This window comes from Lepidothrix coronata, unplaced genomic scaffold (genome assembly GCF_001604755.1).
Source record: "Lepidothrix coronata isolate B3197 unplaced genomic scaffold, Lepidothrix_coronata-1.0 Scaffold115, whole genome shotgun sequence".
In the NCBI taxonomy this organism is placed as follows: domain Eukaryota; kingdom Metazoa; phylum Chordata; class Aves; order Passeriformes; family Pipridae; genus Lepidothrix; species Lepidothrix coronata.
The window spans coordinates 646,259-660,520 of NW_016690295.1; the positions used below are offsets into that span (position 1 = coordinate 646,259).

Consider the following 14,262-nt stretch of genomic DNA (forward strand, 5'->3'; position numbering starts at 1 on the left):
GATTCCTATCCACACCTCAAAAAAAGAAAACACCAGAAAACCCCCCAAATCAAAACAACAAACCCAAACAACACCTACATGAAAAAGTCTTCTTTCTATGTTCTCTTCTAATACAGGGGAATGTTCTCTCCCAGAGTAATCTTTTGAGCGTATTCAGTGGGTTTGCGGTGCATAAATTGCTCGCATTTCTTAAAATGCTTTTAATGGTGCCAAAGAGAAGAATGAAATAAGTTGAGTCAATCTATTCACCTTGCTGAATAGATAAGGAAAAACAGGAGGAGTACTGAAATACTCTCAGTACACCAGAACAGGGGCTGAGCTTGGGCTCTGGACTCACAGTTTCATCTCGAGATGCCATTCTGTGCCACACTCCACCTAGAATCAGTGTTGCATTCTTTACATGGTTTTAAAATGCAGGAAGGATGTTGCTCAAACTGATGAATTTAAGGCTGAGTTTGTTTCTGTGCAGAGATGCCATGCAGGCAGCAAAAAGATATCTATGCTGTCTTCCATGGGCACAAGAGAACACAGTCTTTTAGAAAAACAGACTTTCAGCTCTGCACAGTTGTCCCCCAGCTGTGAGCCAAATGTTTTATTATTGTCTGCCCATCCTGAATCTGTGGCTCGAAGAAGACAGGATATTACTGTCTTCTGTTTAGTTCATAAGAATGAGGTTGGCATTGTCCTTTGACAGATTCTTGTTTTGTTGTCATTAATTCTTACATTGCTATTAACCTTAACTGCTGGGCTGAGGTGGAAGTCTTACAGCTGAGATTTTTGGGGAACTGTTGAAGTGAATAAAGTACCCAAGGGAATGTGGAGTTAGGGGTCAAAGGTGGACAAGAGAGAAGGAGCACCAAGGACACAAGAACAGAGAAAACTGGGACAGGAATAGAGCAGAACCTCATGGAAGAGTGCAACTCTATGCACTTACTGCCCTTAAAGTCTCAACATTTAAACTTTTAAAAAAGAGTTGAGCTCAAACCATGGCTGCAGACCCTCAAATCAAATTCTTGTCAAGTTCAGTTCCACATTTGAGTTTGTATCTGTCAGATGTGTTTATCTCTATAAAAAGATCAAAATGAAGCCTAGAATCGAACGTCCAGAATGTCTGTAAGGCCTCATCCAGATCAAATTCTGAGGGTTTTTTTCATTCTCTTATAAATCATAAGAGATTCCTTAACCATTTATTTTACCTAGGATTTCCCAAGAGAAGGAGAAATTTTTATTTCTAATAGGCAGATCATTTTTTCCTTTAAAAGATTTATTCAGTAGAATGTAAGCAAAATTCAAAAATTAAGTGCATTCTTAAGCCCCTGAAATGAAGCCTGTATTTACATACTATACTGAGAAAAAATGCTTTTCTAATAAAGAAATAAATTCATAATTAAGGCACAAGTAGTGATCTGGGATTGGACTTCGTTGTCTGAAGAACATTGCTACTACTATTAATAGTAGTAATAACACCAGTAATTATTGAATAATATAGTGTTCTGGATGGTATGAATGCTCTAATTCCACTATTTAGATTTTTCTATGCAAATGTAGTTAGTTTTTTTGTTGTTATTTTTTATTTCCTTTCTTCCTTTCCTTTCCACTCCTCCACAGCCCAGTCTGCTGGTATATTGATGTTTATATCATTTTCTGTGACAGAATGCTATTCCTTTTCTGAGAATTACATAATTTTATCTAATAAATGACTATGGGAAATGTGGTTTCTATTATAGGTTTTATTTTTCTAGCATTTTGGTAAGATACAGATTACAGAGCACAGTGTCAGCTACTCATACAGATTTGAAGAAGCTTTCCAATGCTGTTTCAATTGCTTTAGGATTTTAAATAGTTAGTATTTTAGAGTACTTTTATTCTGAATATGAAAGCTATTACCAAAATTTAATAGAAAATCCAGATTCACAGAGAAAGGCAATATGCTTTAAAAGGTTATTATGAAGCAGGAATACAAGGTTCCATTTTAGATTCTGTGGGGTTTGGTTTGATATGACCTGATCATTTACTGCATCAAATGAAATCTTCTGTGTGAATCTTCCTTGGTCTATGTTGAAGGAGAAGTCAGCCACTGACAAGATATTTGGTCTATATTTCTGCTTTTTTGTACAGTTTTGCTGCTGCTGAGAATCCTTTTGGGTTTTGTGTAGTTTGTAAGTACACTGTAGCTGTTGAGACCAATTTGATTATTATATCAAGTGATGATTATTACAATACAGAGACAGGGGAATGGGGGTAGTTATGTAAATTACACTATTACCTCTTTGTAAGCTAGTTAGTGGCAGTTTTAAATTGTATATAATTTTTATGTGATAGGACAGTGAAATATCGTGCTATGAGAAGTGTACAAGCCAAGAGAGACTTATGGCTCTGAATGCAGTTTCCCAATAATAGTGTCTTTTAATTTGAGAGTTCAATCATGTGACTTAAATGTTCTCTGAAGATATTTTTGTATGATATATGTGCTTTTGTATTATATACAATAGGTAGAGTAGGACCTTGCACTGTGTTCCAGGTTTGCTTTTGATAACTCATTATCTGTGATTATATTTGATTCAATAAGGCTGTGAAAATCTTTATTTTTTTTACTTTATTATATTTTATTATATTACATAAAATGCTGTTTTATACTTGTCATGTTAGGTTTTCTAGTTTCTTCCATTTCGTCACGTAAAAAGGAGTTCTTGTGTTATATATGGATAAATTTTCCTGAAAGGGATACAGGAAGCATACAAACTAAAAAAAAAAAAAAGATTGAAAACCATTCTCTATTTGTCAGAAGTTAGTTATGGATGGAGAAGCAGATTGGAAGAAAACTGAGTAAGTAAATGAAGTAAGGGCAGGTTGCTAAGATTAAAAGTAAATTTAGGATTGACATCCGAACTACTAAAATATTAATTTAAAATTATTTTTATTTGTGATTAACATAATAATAGTCCTCTCTCCTGAGTTGTAATGTTGTGCACTGTGCATGTGAATTGCTAAAATTAATGACATTTGCAGTCTCAAGGACCTATCAGAAGTCATGAGATGTTTACTTTTTAATAACCAAGAACACTGTTTTGTCAGATTATTTCACCTGAAAGGTAAAAAAACCCAAAAGCCTACAAATTTCTTCAAGTTACTTTTGAACCACTCCCAAAGTGGTTTTTTAATCATAGTTTTCAATACAAAGGGTAGCCGGATGGAAATATCCTTGGAAATGGAATGCTTTGTAAATTTGGGAGGTCATGATTCTGTTTGTCACTAACCAGGACAGCAGGTTATTTAACCTTACTGGCATTACCAGCTTGGCAGTGAGTTTCAATCAATACTCATCTGTTTTGTTTGCTGAGTGACCAGTACACCGTGTCTGTGTGGCTGCAGATGCCCATTTAGAACTTTTTGGCACAAATAATTGTGGCTTCCTCAGTTGTTTGTCAGGACAGAGCATTTTGACCATGTTTGGTAACTATCTTGCCAACAGTTTAACAGTAAATCTCCAGTCATTTTTAAGTTGGAAAAAACAATAAAAAGCAATGTATTTTTCAGTAACTTAACTAATTGAGGTCCATATTCCCTTAAGTGGTTCTGAATGTCTCAGTGGTTGGATACAGAAGTTGGCAGCTCTTTGATCTGATTTTCTTGGACTGACAGCCCTTACTTCTGTTGGAGTGGTTGGCAGTTGCAGTATTGACTTATTTACTTCAAGTGGAGTAAACAAGTAGAGAGATAAACAGGATGAGCATGAGGATTAGTTTAGACCCTGAAGAACACACACAGAATCCTTAAAGGTTGAAAAGTCATGATATTCAACCAATTAACAGCATTATAAATTAAACACTTTACTGTTAAATCTACAGCAAGTCTTTTCATTGAAAGCACTGAATAGCAGGCATTTAATTTAACTGAAACTATCTTTCTGCAAGATCTGGGAACAGATGTCTGGAGTGTTTAAAGTGGTTTTATCTTTTTGTGAAAAAACTGGCAGTGACCTTTTTATTACGTATTTGCTTTACTCACACTTGAAAACAGTAGGATCAAAATCAATCTATATCAGTGACTGCACACAAATTTGATACACAGACAGTCTTTACCCAGAAGAGGTTGTTGTGTAAATATACAAGACAAACTGAAATTGAGAAAGAGGAAGAATCGGTATTTCTGTTTTAGAAAAGAAACACAAGTGGGAAAATAATCAGCACTTTACTTAGACTATTAGGGCTCAGTAGTGTCAGTAAAACTTGGTAGGTGAGTTGCTTGTGATGAGTGTTAAGAGTTAATTGTCTTGTTCAGTAGACTTGTCAGAGTCACCCTGGACACCTGGACAGCCTGGAGTGTAACTGGGATCTGTTATGTGCTGCAGTGCTTCTCTGAACGGTGAAATCACCCAGCTGTCCAACATGCCAGATGTCCATAAGGCAGTGCACATCATGGAGTTGTTCAGGGCCCCAGTTCCATGAAAAGCCAGTAAGGAATTGCTGTGAGGAAGAGGGTAGCTGATCAGCTTCAGTAGGAAATGTCCAGCTTCTGTGACTTTACAATAAAATGCTCACAGAAAGGTGAAGAGGAAGTTTCAGAAAGGGAAAAGAAACCCCTGACCGTGTGATTTCTTTCCCCAGAAGTGTGTTCAAATTTGGGGTTTAAATTGGAGGAAATTAAAGGAAGAATGTAATGATGGATGTAGTTTTGTACTTAAGTGCTTTTTTGAGAAATTTTTGCATTTGATGTTTTTAATCAGCTTTACAAGGAACAGTAAACTGAACGAAATTAAAAGATACATGGAACAATTTTTTAATTTGATTAACCAAGATAACTGTGTGATTAACTATTGTTCCTTTTTCTCATACTCACCATCGATCTCCCTTAGGTACTTTCTGTGTTGCATAGTACACCCTCTACTATAGCAAAACATATTGGCTGGTTCAAAAGTGCCTTAATATGTGGGGCACATTATTTTGAACTGGTTGCTAATGCAATAGGAATACTAATATTTTCTGTGATCTGTCATTTGAGCTTCTCATTTATTGCTCCACATATAAGTTATAAGATGACGTGAATGCTAAAAAAGTATTCAGAGCTTTTTCGGCACTAAATAAGTAAAATATCGACACTAAATCACAAATATTTGCAAACGTTTCAAGGAATTGATATGTCAAAAAAACTGAAGTTCAGCTTACAAGATCCAGTGCTGATAAACAGCTGGTTCTTCAGAGCTGGTACATGCATAATGAACATTTGCAATCTGCATTGCAGGCTTTTGAGGAGGTGATTGGACCCTGACAGTGATAGTCACATACTGCAATTTGCATTTCAATATATGAATAATTTATTTTAAATATCTGCAAAAAATCTTCTCTCCTAAAAATTTGAACAGTGCCTTTTCTGGTGGTGGACAACAGCAGCATTTTAACTAGGTTAGTCTCACTAGCTCTGAGACCTGTTAATTTCTGTGGAGTTCCATGATGGTGGATTTGTCTTACTACCTTCTTGAGTAGCCATGTGTTGCTATATCCAAATGACAAGCTACTTAAGTAAATTCTTCTGGTCAATTAAAAACATGGACAAACTCATTTTTAAATTGTTTATGTTCAGCAAATGAAGTAATATGCTAACATCTACGCAGTAAAATGACACGGTTTTCTTAGTAGAAGACAAAATCTTGAACCAATACCTTTGAAAATTACAGACACTCTGAAAAGATTTAAACTGAAAATTGTGCTGCTTCTTAGCACATCTTGGACATCTCCCTGAAAGTCTTGCAAGAGCATTGAGCAGAGTGCTCATATGAGGAATAACAACGTGAAAAAAACCTGCAGACCTGCAAACTGCAGACTTATTCATTTTCCACTGAACCACCTGGTGCCCTCCAATGAATCTCTCACTGATACACTGTATTTCCACTTGGGAAGGAGCAATGAATGGCACTATGATCAGTTTATATCTGTTATTCAAAACAGTGTAATTTTTACTACTAATTCACTTTGCCATAGTTGTAATTTTAAATATATGTTTAAATGTCTGTAAAAGCTTTAAAGAGAACTTGGAGTCCTGTTTATTTTGCAATCCCATCAAAGGCAATATGGTTCCTAATGACTCTGAGACTCATTTATTTCCTAGGACTGATAGTGTCTCACTATTCCAGACTGCTTAAAGGAAGAAAGGAGATCTTTAAAAATGGCAGAAAGGGGTCCTGCTCTCCAGTCTGATATGCTGCCGGAGCTTCCATTTTGTAGATTTGAGTTCTATGTTTATTTTTTTATCTCAATGTGATGGTTTTAACCCAGCCAGCAGCTAAGCACGACGCTTCCCCACACGGTGAAGAAACTTGTGTGTTGAGATAAACAGTTTAATAAACAAAGAGGGAGAAAAACCCCCACAAATGGATGATGTGAAGCCCATCACTAACCACCTTCCACAAGTAGACTAGCAGGCCTCACTAGAGTCCAAGCAATGTCTTCCTCAAAATCCCTTTGATGCTGATCATGATGTTGTAGAGCATGGAATATCCCTTTTTTCAGTCTGGGACAGCTGCCTAGGTTGTGTCCCTGCTCAAATTCTTGCTCACCTCCAGGGGCAAGGAAAAGAGAAAGCCCGAACACTGCAAGTACTGCTCAGCAGTACAGCAATCCCAGCCAGACCCAGTGCATTCAGCTTCAAATAATGTTCAAATTCATACATATTCAAATAACATGCACAGCCAGTCATCAGCAATGGAGTTGTAGGTGATGGAATGAAGCACGTGTTCTGCGAGTCAAGGCATTTTTGGGACTTGCCCCACATCTGTTCTTCCTGGCATTCTCGTCAAGTGGATAATGTAGTATCGATATTTTCACTATTAAGCTGGTTGTTTTCTAGTAGAAAACAAAGAGAAAGAAAACTTCTGTGTCCCTTGTTAGTAATTTCATTCTATTGAACAAGAGTGTTTAAGGGAAAAAAGTCATGAGCTGTAGCTCATTGTATGAAATCACCGATGCCAGCAGTTTCCAAACCGTTGCTCTGGTTGTTGTTTATTTAAATATGTATGTTATTCATCTGCATGTGGAAGGAAGCATTGTAGGGCAAGATAGCAACCTAAGTAATTACAATTATTATCTCCAGTGCCTTTTTGTATTTTGTTGCTATAATTAAATCACTAGAGCATATTACTGGGAATATATTGCTAATAGACCAGTAGTGTATGCATCCTTTATTATTTAAAGGAGATATATATATATACACACGTAGTTTTTGGAAATCATACTGGACACGCTCATGGGAGAGCACACCACTCTCACCTCTGTCAGAGTTTAACAGAGATGGAACATAGTCATGAAGCTGTAAGAGGGAAGTGTACAGAGAGACAAGAGTCTGTATGCAGGTACAGTACAAACAGATGAAGGTGTGGTAGAATTAGTAAAGTTTCACATTTGCTGTAATTAAGTAGTACATCTACTCTGCAAAGGTCACAGTTTGTGTTTCTTAAGTGCCTGAGTTGTGGCATTCACAGGTGATAAAACCTTTCAGATAGGTAATTTAGTCAAATGGATCTTGGCATTCTTTGATATTAGCTCTTTTCTTGTTTGGGGGTTGCTTCAAGAAGTGGTTTCTCTTGAATCTGTGCTTAGTTCGTTGTTGCTTGAGTCAGGATTTGTGTCTAAGATTTGCTGCAAAGCTCCTTTGGCTCTCTGCAAGATACTGCAGTTTAATTCCATGAACACTGAGTTAGGCCCATTTAGTGTCTGAGACAAAAATGTAAGTACAGACAGTGCTGACTCATACCTTTGACCTGCTGGAACAACTCTCACTGCCTTGAAACTAGCTCTTACCACTATATCTATGTTTCTGTGGCTGCAAATGTGAATGATACCTGTCTTGTAAAGCATTCTGAGATCTACTGTTGTATTATTGTTTTTTATTATTATCTCTGAATTGTCCCCAGTAAATTTTCGTTGTCTTCCACAGAGTTTGGTCCCCACAGAGTGCCAGTGGGAATGTTCTGGAGGATCTTCCTTCTGTTCACACAGTCCCGACATCAGTCAGTCCAACACTCTTGGTGCAATCAAATATCCGTTGCCTTTCCTCAGGAATGGACTCAGGGATCTTGGATCAGAAATGGTCAAAGGTATTGTTGATGCATTCAGTTGCTGTTACAGAGCAGTAAGTTCACTGAATTATTATCTGTGTTGTATTCATATAGCAATGATTAAAGTCTTACACTTGGGTGAGACATCAAATCTGACATAGGTTAATTTTAAAAGTTTCTGTTGCAAAGATCCACAGATGTTCATTTGTTTACCTGTTCCAAATAATAGGAAGCTTTTATTATTCTAGCCTGGGAATAAAAAAAAAGGGTTGGGAATAAAATAATAGATCTTCAAATATAGTTACTGAATGTGTTTTTAATTTGTACTATTTAGGCTCAGGTTATCCTCCAAAAAGGGTTTAAGCTGAATTAACCTTCTCTAACAACAGTAACTCAAGCAATTTGAATAATTACATAGATAATTTTCACAATCATCTATTACAAGATGAAAAGGTTCACCCCTCTATGTATGATTTCTGTATCAGCCATCTGATGCAGAAATGAGCCTCTCTGAGTCACACAGTATCAATCTGAGTTTGCTGCCCTTGAAGGAAATGGGAGTTTTTCAATCAGAGCAGACACATCTACAAAACTGAGAAAAAAACCACAAACTCTGTGTGTGTTGAAACTGCTGAGTAGAAAAGGTGAGTGTTCAGTGGAAGGTACTGCTGAGCCAAAGGTTCTTCTCTTCGTTGCTACTACTGACCTCTTGTATGGGACCTTCTCCCTGTAAGTGAATTACATCGATTAGCCAGTTTGAAAATCTGAATGGCAGCCTCAAACCCCAATTCTGTCTCTGTTTAGATACTCCTGCCAGGCAGAAGAGCAGAAATCTATGTTTGTTCTTACTTCCCTTTCTAATTTTGTCTCCTAAAATGCCTTTTGTATGGTGTTAATTAGGACATTACAGACTATCCTGCAAACTGTAACGTGCAGAGAGAATAGAAGTTACTAATTTCAAAATAAAATCCTTTCTCTCTTTCTTTTAAAAAAGCCAGCATAGTGGAAAGAGGTAGATTTCATGGCTGACTGTAGTGGATTGAAATTATGATGAGTATTGAATGAGCTGCCAAACTCTGTACATCCCTGAAGATTTGTCTTCAGTAGCCAGTTGGCTGGCAAACTAACCTTGATATGTTATTATCCTGAAAGGTATATGACTTGTTGCTTCACTAAGCTATGATATTGTAAAAGGTTCAGGGATATCGTTGGAATAGGGTCGAATGCTCTATTTAAATGCATGTAAAATGTACATGGATTTGTTTTGGAATTCAAATCCATAGTTTCTGACTAACCTGTTTGTAAAGGGTTGGTCACAGAGAATTTTGAGAAAAATGAAACTGTAGACTTGTTTTGCACTTGCTCTGAAGATCTTCTCTTTTATTTTTGCCTCCTTACATTGGCAGTGTTTTTGTGTTCTATTTGGATGCTTGCAGAGGCAGCACAGCCCTCTCTGTATTTTGTTTTGCAAGCTGTTCTTACTGAAGACTTCTTTTTTTCATTTTCTAAATCATCTAAGTCATTAGGCTTATCTTTATGTGTCAATGGATGTGCATAGTGATGATGAGGCAGAGTAATCCAGTACTTGTACTTGACATTTGTCGTGTCAGGCACTTCTCAGCATTTCACATGTAAATACAATGAGATTTTGCAAAAGCAGTCTCCATTTGCCTGAGTTTGTACTCTTTTAAAGCAATTAAATGTAAAATTCTCCCCACACCATATAGGCCTCTATATTGTATATATTTCTTCATAAATTTTTTATATTTTAAAATTATATCCAAGAAACTTGGCATGTTTTTGTATACAAAAGAGTATACCTGTAAAAGATTATGAAGGAATAAAATATGTTTCTTTGCCATACTCTATAATTTTTTTTTTTGTTAAATGGTAAGCTTTTTTTTAAAAAAAAAACCTATTTCCTGAATACTTTTTTGGTTTCTTTTTGCCATACTTATCCCACTGAAATCTCATGCTGTAAAAGATACCCTTTAATTATCTTGCTGTGTGGAAGTTGTTTCTTGGAAATGGATGGTGCAATATGTGGTAATATTTAATTTCTTGTGATCTGAGTTGAGATCTTGACTTGGGTAAAAACTAATGGGAAGTTTGTAGAGAAGGGAGAACCATCTCTTTGAAGAGGCTACTAAAGTGATAATAGATAGGTGATAATTTAGCAAAATAGGTGTATTCACTTTTTCTGATTGAAGTAAGCAGAGACTTGCTCACAGCTGCTTTTCCACTTTTCTATTTGTTTATTTACCATAAATTCAAACTTTACTTCTACAGCAAAACATATTTGCCAGCAAGAAAACATAGTGATGTTGTTCAAGGTTGTTCAACCTGTTCATTTACAGGTTGTTCATGGGTTACACGGCTACATTTGCCACCCGTTGAAGACTTTCTGTAAGGAAAAGGCAACTGCTCTGTTCCTTCTCTCAGATTATTCCACTTGTAAAGGAGGATAACAACACACCATTTGTTGATGTGGCAAACTTTGAATAAAAAGGGAAAGTCATTTACAGTAAATTTCTACACTTTTTCCTAAGGCAGATCTTCCACCACTTGGAAGAAGATATGATAGAATGGTGGATGCATCTATTTAAACAGCAATCTGTGTCCAGAGAGAAGAACTCTACCTGTGAGTTACTAAAATAACTAAAGAGGAAAAGGACAGTGTGCTTGAAGTTAACTGACTCAGAATCAGAATGTTCTCTGTAAAAACCGGGATTTTAACAAACCAAACCAAACCAAACCAAATCTTTTTTTCCCTACTGGTAAATTTGAATACTACATTTTGTAAAAGTAGTCTGAAATGTTTCATTTCAAATCCACTAAATAACAGATGAAACAGAATTTCCACGTTGGTGAATTTCCCTGTTAGGCTTATTATCAATCAGGAAATGGCCAGATTCTCAGAACTTCTACTTATGAAGAATTATTATGTAAGAATTAATCTAAGACCACATCAGAATTGAGAAGAGACAAGCAATTGACTGAAAACATCCAGATAATTCATGAAGTAGAGAACATTCTCAGGTACCTGATGTCTCAGCATCATCCCTAAGTCAAAAATGAGCGCCGAAATCTGGGGTTTCCTAGGATTCTGTGACTCTAGGATTCCGTGGCCATAGGAGTCGAGGATTCCGTGGCTTTATGACCCTAGGACTGGAGGACTGTATCCAAGGCAATGAGAGGAGGTTGGTGTTCAAGGGAGCTGCTGCAGCGCGGGTGCACCCACCACTGAGAGGCACCTGCTGGGAAGTGACCTTCCACCGTCCCCTCAGGTTCGGTCAAGGTCTCTCCAACTTCTGTCTGCATGGAGTAGAGGAAGAGTTTGACTTAAACTCTCTCTTTTGAGATTGAAAACATATTGGAATAAGCCAGAGTGTGTAAGGGCCGTAGCAGCAGTTTCTGCACAGCACTTGGCAGCTCCTTTCCTGTGAGCAGAAGGGCCTGCTGTCCCCACATGGTCTGCTCAGAGCAGGTCTGAGGGAAGGAGGGAGGGCTGACACACCCCCTGGCCAACGCAGCCAAGGGAAGGGCTTTGGGAGAGCCAGGAGGCCTTGATGGAACCTTGAGGACCTTGATGGAACCCTTCAATGACCCAGCTGCCAGGCTGGGCTCAGCCCACGCCAAGCAGGATTTCTCCAGGCTTTGGCTCAAGACTGTTGCAAGTTTTGAACTGGTGAGAGCGGCTGGAAACCTGGGCGGTGCTTTCCTGCTCCCCAGCCCATTTGTGCTCAGCTGGACAACATTTCCCTTGTCTGCCTGCAACCAGCTAGTCGGGCCCCTCCTTTCCTCCTCCTGGTTGGGGGACTCTGCTTTGTTTCCCCTGTCATCTAACAAGCTGAGCTTCTCCTCAAACAGGGTTGTTCATCTTTTGCCCCTCTCTGTTTCACATCTTCCTCACCTGCATCCTCACTATCTGCCGATCGAGTCTCTTTGGGCAACTGGGTTTTGAACTTGCAGCAACAGGGGTGCACTTAGGAGCACTTAAGGGCTCCAGCATTTTTGTCAGGGCTAGAAAGAATGCCAAAGCTTGTCTTGTAGTGGGGAGCTTCTTTCCTTTCCCTTCACGAGGGAATATAATCTGCGTCTTGGGTCATTGCACCTTTCTTTGTCTTTCAAGGAAGGATATGCCATGGCTGCTGGAATCCTCCAGATGTATGTCATGCTAATGGCAGTTGTCGGTGTCAACGAGCCTTTTCTCTCTGGTAAGAATGGAGTTGTTGCCGAGAATGGGGAAGAAATCCTCCAGAGAATGAAGGAACGGGAGACGAGCCTTCGGCTGCACCAGTTGCGCATAGAGCAGGAAATTGCAGACCTGGAAGCTGAACAGAAGGCTCTAGAAATGCGTGAATTGGAACTGGAGAGAAAAATCCAGCAGCATATGTTCAGTGTCCTTTCCTTGGTCATCTTGACACTGATCAGCCTCTGGAGGCAGAATTAGCAGGAAGTAACATCAACACAGTGGAGAAGAAGAGACTGACATGGTGGTCCTGGGGAAAACATGGGAAAAAGTGGCCTTCCCTGACAAGGTCTTTTGTGCTATTCAGGGACATTTACAACCTCTGAGGGAGATTTAAACAGCTGCGGGGAGTGTGAGCAACCAGGAGTGTGGCAAACAGGGTGGGCAACAGGACATGGCACATCAGAAGTTTGTGGTGCTGTAGTTTGGGGGGCATTTCACACAGGCAGGGCAAGTGGGAATGGCTCTGAGTCACTGCAGCACAGCCAGTGGGCTCATTTGCTGGTCTTTACACTCACCGAGAGAGCTCAAATATGGTGTCTGCTCGGCACAGAGCCAAGTTGTCTAAGCTCACCAAAAACTATGGAGCAACCCAGACAGAGCTCCCAAAAAATCATACAAAACATGGAAAAGAACATGCACCTGTCCAGGCTTCAGGCTGTAGGGAATGTGTTACCCTCTCAAGGGATTGTAGCAGTGATGGCAGTTGCATCAGATGTTTCCAAGTGGGCGACCTGCTCAGCCTGGTTATGAGTTATGAGATGAAGTAGAAAGGCTGAGAAACATTAAAGAATCTGAGTGGGAGATAAACTGGTAGGACCATGCTCTGGCCTCCCTAAGACAGGAGCATTCACCAGAAATATTTAAGATCAAGGGGATCCTCTATCCATCCCCCGGCAAGGAACAAGTACCAGTTTTGAAGAAAGAAGCAAATGGAGGGCAGTCCATAATTGGACACGCAAGTGAAATCCTTCTTCACCCACAGCACTCCCCCAGGTACCTCTGCAGAATAGGTAGGAGGCTTTGTATGTGGAAGACTGTGAGCTTTGTACTTTATTTCCTATGAGAAAGAGAAAAGCAAGATTATTCTATGTTTTGGCCCATCTTATCTATGCAGATGTGAAGGGAGGCCATGCCTCCATTTTGAAGGTGTTGAACATAAGAAAGCCAGTCTGTAATACCAACTGAAGGTTTAAACACAAATAAACCAGGTTCAGTAATTACAACCAATGAGAAAAGTCTACAGCATATCTGCATTTCAAACCTCCTTTCAAAACAAAGACTATACTATCCCTTTCTCCATCAGGCTTTGCTCATGATGACAGTGTGTTTTGTGATAAAACATTTCAGGCAAAATCATTTTCATAAAACAGTCCAGCATTTCTCATCTGAAAATGGGAATTCTGAGCCACCTCACTCTAAAACATATTTCTCTGGAATAACTGCAGTGGAATAGCCATAGGGTTCAGGGTGATAACCATGGATACCTGAGGATTGTAACAGAAGCAATAAATGTGAGCCATCCATTTAAAATGTGATAAGGAAATGTAGTATGTTCCATTAGTCCTTAAAGAGAAAGTCAGTTCCACCTCTGGCTTCAGTGGGCTGTGTGGCACTCATGGTTCTTTAGAGGAGGCTTAGAATATATTTGGCCAAGGGAAAGAATTGAGGATCAAGAATTTGAAGGACTGAATAAGAACAGTCCACATCAGCATTGAGAAGAGACAAGCAATTGACTGAAACACTCAAGACAATTCATGAAGTGGAGAACAGTCTCAGGAAGCTGATGTCATCTCAAAGTCAAAAATCAGCACGAGACTCTGTCGTTTCCTAGGATTCCATGACTCTAGGATTCCATGGCTGTAGGACTCGGATTCCATGGCTTTATGACCCTAGGAGTCGAGGACTGTATCCAAGGCAACAAGAGGAGGTTGGTGTTCGAGGGAGCTGCCGCAGTGCA

General features: G+C 38.9%; 1 long non-coding RNA gene across 1 annotated transcript; it reads right to left on the reverse strand.

Moving 5' to 3' along the window:
- Window positions 1-7,904: 7,904 nt before the first annotated feature.
- Window positions 7,905-11,168, reverse strand: LOC108502252. Its single transcript, XR_001876398.1, has 3 exons — window positions 11,048-11,168; window positions 8,757-8,777; window positions 7,905-8,111 (listed from the first exon to the last, which is right to left on the reverse strand). It is a non-coding gene; the product is annotated as an uncharacterized LOC108502252 (long non-coding RNA).
- Between the last annotated feature and the right edge of the window lie 3,094 nt (window positions 11,169-14,262).